The following is a 6002-nucleotide window of genomic DNA, read 5'->3' as shown; positions in this document are numbered from 1 at the left end:
GGGGACAGATAGCTAGCTAGCGTCTGTTCAACCCGGGGCATCGCCTTATAGCCACGCTCAGATAGCCCTGCCACATTGCCATAATAATCTGAGGCAGATGAATATAGGGGCCGAAAAAGGCCTGGCCCATGACCTCGACACCTCGGTGTGAAGGTCGGGGAAAAACGGCAGGCTCCGGCATGGAGTTGACGGCTTCGCGCGCAGGAAGCGTTCATCCAGCTTGCTTCGCTGCGGTTCGGCCTGCTTCTCGGCGGGCAGCGCTATATAAATAAAGGTGACTTGACTTGACTTGACTTAAAATAAGAAATATGATGTCTCTTTTCATCTCGATTTTTAGTTGTTTTATTTCATTTTAAAGCTTGTTTTGTCTTATTTTAAGTCATCTTGAAGCCCTCTTGTTGAGAACCACTGGGTTACACCTTTAACATCAAGTAAAAATACTTTTTTTTTTTTCATATAATATCTGTACAATCCTCATATTAATGCATATGTTTGACATATAACGGAGGAAACGTATCTGATCTGACAGAAAGAGCATGAGCCTGGTGTTTTCCTCACTTGAATATATAACAGGGTGCTTTAGGTCCCTGTCTCTTGTAATAAAGTGCGATGTCGTCGTGTCCTCCGTGCTCATGACGCATTCGCTCCACATCCAGCCTCCAGCCCTGAGTGTTGAACTGATACACTGCACACTGCACCTTCTCCTCCACCGTATGTTCACACCAGTGCCTGATGTAAAGATTCAAAGAGGTACAAAAGTTACTTCGCATTCAAGGATTGTTTAAATCACTAACCCTGAGTTTAATAAAGCTTGACTTAGCAAATAAACAAAGGGTACAATTTAAAAATGTGAAATCACTACTTGTATTTTTTAATGTTCGGTTGTAGTAAAACATCTCACCCCATGACCACGAGCAGATTAAACCCCAGCAGAGACACGAGCAGAAGCTTCATTGTGTCTCTGAAGAGAAGTCTTCATTGTGTCTCAAGTCGAGAAACTGCATTTAAAGAATTAATTAAATTATTTGAGGATGAAATGCCCATCTAAGGTCTAAATGATACAGTAAACTCCATACCAGTGAGAAATTTGGACACACATGATAGAATTTGATAGAAATTATAGAAACACCTGCTTAAAATTAGTTTAAAAGACAATTATAAGTGTGCATATGCATTAAGATCTTTACAATTTACAAATATATATATAAAAACTTGTATAGAAAATAAGTAGAATATACATTATTATATTCATATATAAAAGCATATATATGAATCAATTAAAAAAAAAAAAATATATATATATATATATATATATATATATATATATATATATATATATATATATATATATATATATATATATATATATATATATATATATATATATATATATATATATATATATATATATATATATATATATATATATATATATATATATATATATATATATATATATATATATATATATATATATATATATATACATATATATATACACACATATATACACACAGTACAGTAAATTGTAAAATTGTACCCTAACCCTAACCAACATACTTATAATTGTCTTTCATGCTAAATTATCATGTTCCTCCGTCAATAATGTGCAAAGCATCCCAGAATGCACTTTATGAAGTTGGTTGATTAACGTCTGGAGTGAAATCACAAAATCATTCCCATATTTAGACCAGGACATCCGCTTTTAAAAAGGCAGTGATGCCCAGTTATGAAACATAGTAATTAGTTACTTAAGTCTGAGTGAAGTGAGTGAGTTTTTACCTGAGTTTATCAGAAGCCCTTGAGCACAAAACGTCTGATGTTTTAGGATCTTTACTAATTGATTCCTTTGTCTTTATTTATTCCCGTATTGCTCTTTATGCTCTTTTTGTAAGTCCAAATAAATCAATAAATCAGTGAAAAAGTCTCTGTATTCACTCTGTTCCACAGGTGTTGAGCAGTTCTTTGGTCGTGTTGTGTGCTGGTTGGTAGGTTTTAAACGGTGAGTATGGACAGACCCATGGCAGCAGGTGTAAGGCGTGTCATTGGTGGAAAGTCCGGTGGGTCACAGCTGTAGATGCATGCATTAGCTCGCCCTTTGGTGACGCCAATGTTGCTCTCTCCTGAAAGAGGAAGGGGGTTGTGAAGTTAGCAGTAGATCCCTCTGATGGAGGGCTATTTGTGCAAGTCTAATCCTATAAAGACTCACTTTGGTGGAAGGATTACAGGGGCATTTATTTAATAAAGTAAGTCAATAGGTGAAGACCAGGGAGCATGTAAACGCAACCAACAACACTGGCCCAGAGCTTCAAAAAAGAGATTTTGAGGTGTCCAGACACAAACACAGCTGCCACCATCCAACATTTCCTTCAGCCTGAGAAGATTTCCTCTTCATTTCACCACATGTGTCTTTTTAGGATGCTCTTAAACCATAGAAAAGTGTGCATTCAGTGAGGAAGAAGAGCGTAAGCAGCAGAGTATGTCTTCCCATCCGAGATCCATGCAATATTGGGCTTGAACGAGTGACCTCTGACCTTTAGGGGAGGATTGACTTTTTTTTTCCCATGTCAAAGACTTCCTCCAATCCCAGTTTAACATGTAAAGTCATTATAGGTTAGTGTGTTTGACTTCCTAAAGAGTGTAAACACATCAAACACTGATCCGTTTGTTTGAACAGCCTGATATAGCAACATTAGGTTTGCATTTCCATTTGTTTACACTAGTGGTAAGTTAAAAACTTTTGATTGAATCTGTAATTGGCTAAAACAAGGTATCTTACCTTCTAGAACAGCCTCTGCTTTGGTCTGCATATTTTGCCTTACAATACTGTCTTCTTGTTAGGCAAATTACTCTGTTTTGTATCAAAGAGAGAGATGCAGATGATACAGATGCACATTAACTAAAGTAAAAGATGCATGCAGTCTCTAGTTTTAGAAACAGAGATCAAATGTATGCAAACACTACAGTAGTGAAGAGAAGGATGAGACACTGGTTTAGTAAAAAGTCTACATCTGAAACTGTTAAATAAGAAGAATAGGTAAAAATGGTTAATGCTTTGGATTTGACATTAATAATTAGAGAAAAAAAAAAATATAGAAAGCATGAGATGAAATCTCACCTGAATATTTCATCAACCTAGCATCATACATCCTTGGTGAATAAATGTATAAATTTGTTTCCAGCATTATTAAATTTACAAGCCTCTGCATTAGTGTTTTCTTGGGATTGAAAAAAATAATATAAGAATACTGTGTTTCTTGATGTTTTAACCATGATGCTTGGAAAAATAAATAAATAAAAAACGTCAAATAATGAGCAATAAGTCAGAGCTGGAAATAAATAAACTACAGTATACTTCACGGACGTTTGGACAGCATAATTCAAGGTTTTTTCTCTCTCACTGGCCTTTCTTTTGAGCTTTTTATCAATAGTCTATTTGACCGTTTGATTATAACATTTGTCTTTCCAGCTAAACATCTGCATCACAAAAATATACACAGCCAAGACATGTGTTATTATTTGTGAAGCCAAAAACCCTGATTATTATTATTATATCTGAAATAAAACTGTTGCAGTTTAAACGTAAAACAGATACAGTCTCACTAAACTGAAAGTCAGTAAAAAAAAGTACTTATAAACTTAAGACAGTAATATAAAACGTAATATTGCACATGTAACAGATTACTACTTTCAGATGGGGATTTAAGTGCTTGTCATTAAGCCCTCTGCAGGCCAGAGTAATGAAAGACTCAAGCTAATAATTAACTGTAAGAGTCTCACATTAGGTGGGTAATGATGGCCTATTTCATGTTTGACCGATCATATTTCTGTGGTGTGAAACTAACAGCTACTACAGTCTTTCCAATTCCCAGTCCCACATTGCCCTCAATGTAATTCACTTCAGCTGCCAGATTTTTGTTTCTCCTTGTTGAAAAAGTGCACATGAGCTGTATTGATCTAACATATGTGAGCTGATTTACATGTGTTAACTGCATTTTAAAGTTTCTTTATCTGGGGTTTTATTTTAAAACATTTTCAACTGGACTTACCTTTGAAATATCTAATGTTTGGCGTCATCAGTAGAATAACTGTGGGATATCTGTTGAATTGGATCCTGTCAACACATTTTGTTTTTACCTGAAAGTGTGACGATTACACCTAAACTCTGGAAACTAAATACTGTAAAATCATGCAATGATTATGTATGGAAAACATTCAGCTGCTTGTAATTTGACAGTGTGCCACATTTGAATAACAGATGTGGCTATCGGCAGCTATTCTTGCCACAACAGTTTTACATTATCTTTTTAACTTACATTATGCTGTACATTTGCATTGCATTATTTATCTAATTGCATATAATTCAGTATATTTTATTGTTATTCCATTATATGTTGCATATTCCACATATTTCATATTGGATAATGCATTTTATCATGCAGAACGGGTAAAAAGCACATGATTATATTGCAATGATTTAGTGTACCATATGTCATCATGACCTGTTCCAACATGTTTGCCCAAAACTATATGACTAAAGATTCATTTTTTTGTAAAAATATTGATATAATTGAAGGAAATATGAGGTAAAAACAGACCAAAAAAGGTGGGATGCTGAAGATAATATCAATGTGGAATGGGCAAAAAGAAAACATACAAACCTTTTCATTTCCCTTCCTGATATCTGCAGATTGACCAAAATGCAAAATCTTAATATATGTTACATATAAACAGTGCAAACACCTGTCAGCATGCAGCTGTCATTGTGATTATCTTATACCCTGTGAAACATCCACAAATGTGCACTGATAATGCAAGCAAACCCATCAATCATCTCTTGCTTTTGTTCTGAAGTTTTATGACCTTCTGCTGGCCAATCACCTTCTGTTCAAGAGTGGTGGGTGGTTGATAAAAGCAGAAACATCAGAGCAGTACGATTCAGAAGAGGACTGCATCCACTGGCTGATCCAAAAAACACATTGCAGCTGTAGCGGCCACACGTTCAGGGAATTTATCTAGCCGGCAAACTTGGAAACCGTCCGTGAAGGTAAGCATATTCATTCATTTTTAATATGTGCTGCTATCATTAGTTATTCTAATTACAAGGTGAGTCACTGGACGTTTATGCAAAGGAGAGTTACATAATAGTGCAATTGAATAGACACTGCTGCAGAAAATGTTAGAAATAGATTGTGCCAAATGCACAAACAACAAGAACACAGTGACATTTTGTGCAGTAAAGAAGACCCTGAAAATTATTACAGCTTTTGGGTGGCAGAAAAACAACATCAGCTTAAGAATTACAATTCGAGGAAGCTTACTAACAATTCAATCCAGCATACTGGTTTATCTGTTTCTCATCCAAGTCAAGCAAGGCGGAGGTAAAACAAGCAGGAAACTGAGAGGAAGAGAGAGGTGTTGGCTCACGCCACCCTTGTATCTTTATTACTATAATTTGGTTTAGATTCTCTGTACAAAGGACGCACTGATTCCAAGGGGGAAGCGCTCTAGAAATGATAACCTCTGCTTGCAGCTTAAACTAGACTGGAAAGTCTGAAAAACTCCAACTGCATTGGAGTTATACCAAACTCTACGTTGGCGTTACTAAGTCTGAGAATTTAAAATAGGTTGAAGTTCAGGATGGATGGATGGATGGATGGATGGATGGATGGATGGATAGATAGATAGATATCTTCATAGTTTGAAAGTTCTATGACAAGTTTGTGTTAGAAATGTCGGTCTCAGAAGACGCAGCAGAAACTTAAAGAGTAGATCAGCTAAACTAGCATGAATTTCTATGTTGGTCTAGTCTAGTTTGAGTAACTGGTGGACAATCAAACCAGTAAAAACAATTGCTGATGAACCAGCATGGCTGGTGAAGTGGTTTAAGGTTGTTGGTTAAGGTAGCTAAGAAGATTGATGGGGACACCAGCACACTTTTGTTTGAATTAGTACAAAAAACCTGAAAACTAAAGTCATGTGACATGTTCTAAGAGTGGCTT

Source organism: Sinocyclocheilus rhinocerous, unplaced genomic scaffold (genome assembly GCF_001515625.1).
Source record: "Sinocyclocheilus rhinocerous isolate Xijiao unplaced genomic scaffold, SAMN03320098_v1.1 scaffold1493, whole genome shotgun sequence".
Classification (NCBI taxonomy): Eukaryota; Metazoa; Chordata; class Actinopteri; order Cypriniformes; family Cyprinidae; genus Sinocyclocheilus; species Sinocyclocheilus rhinocerous.
This window is presented reverse-complemented; position numbering follows the sequence as displayed.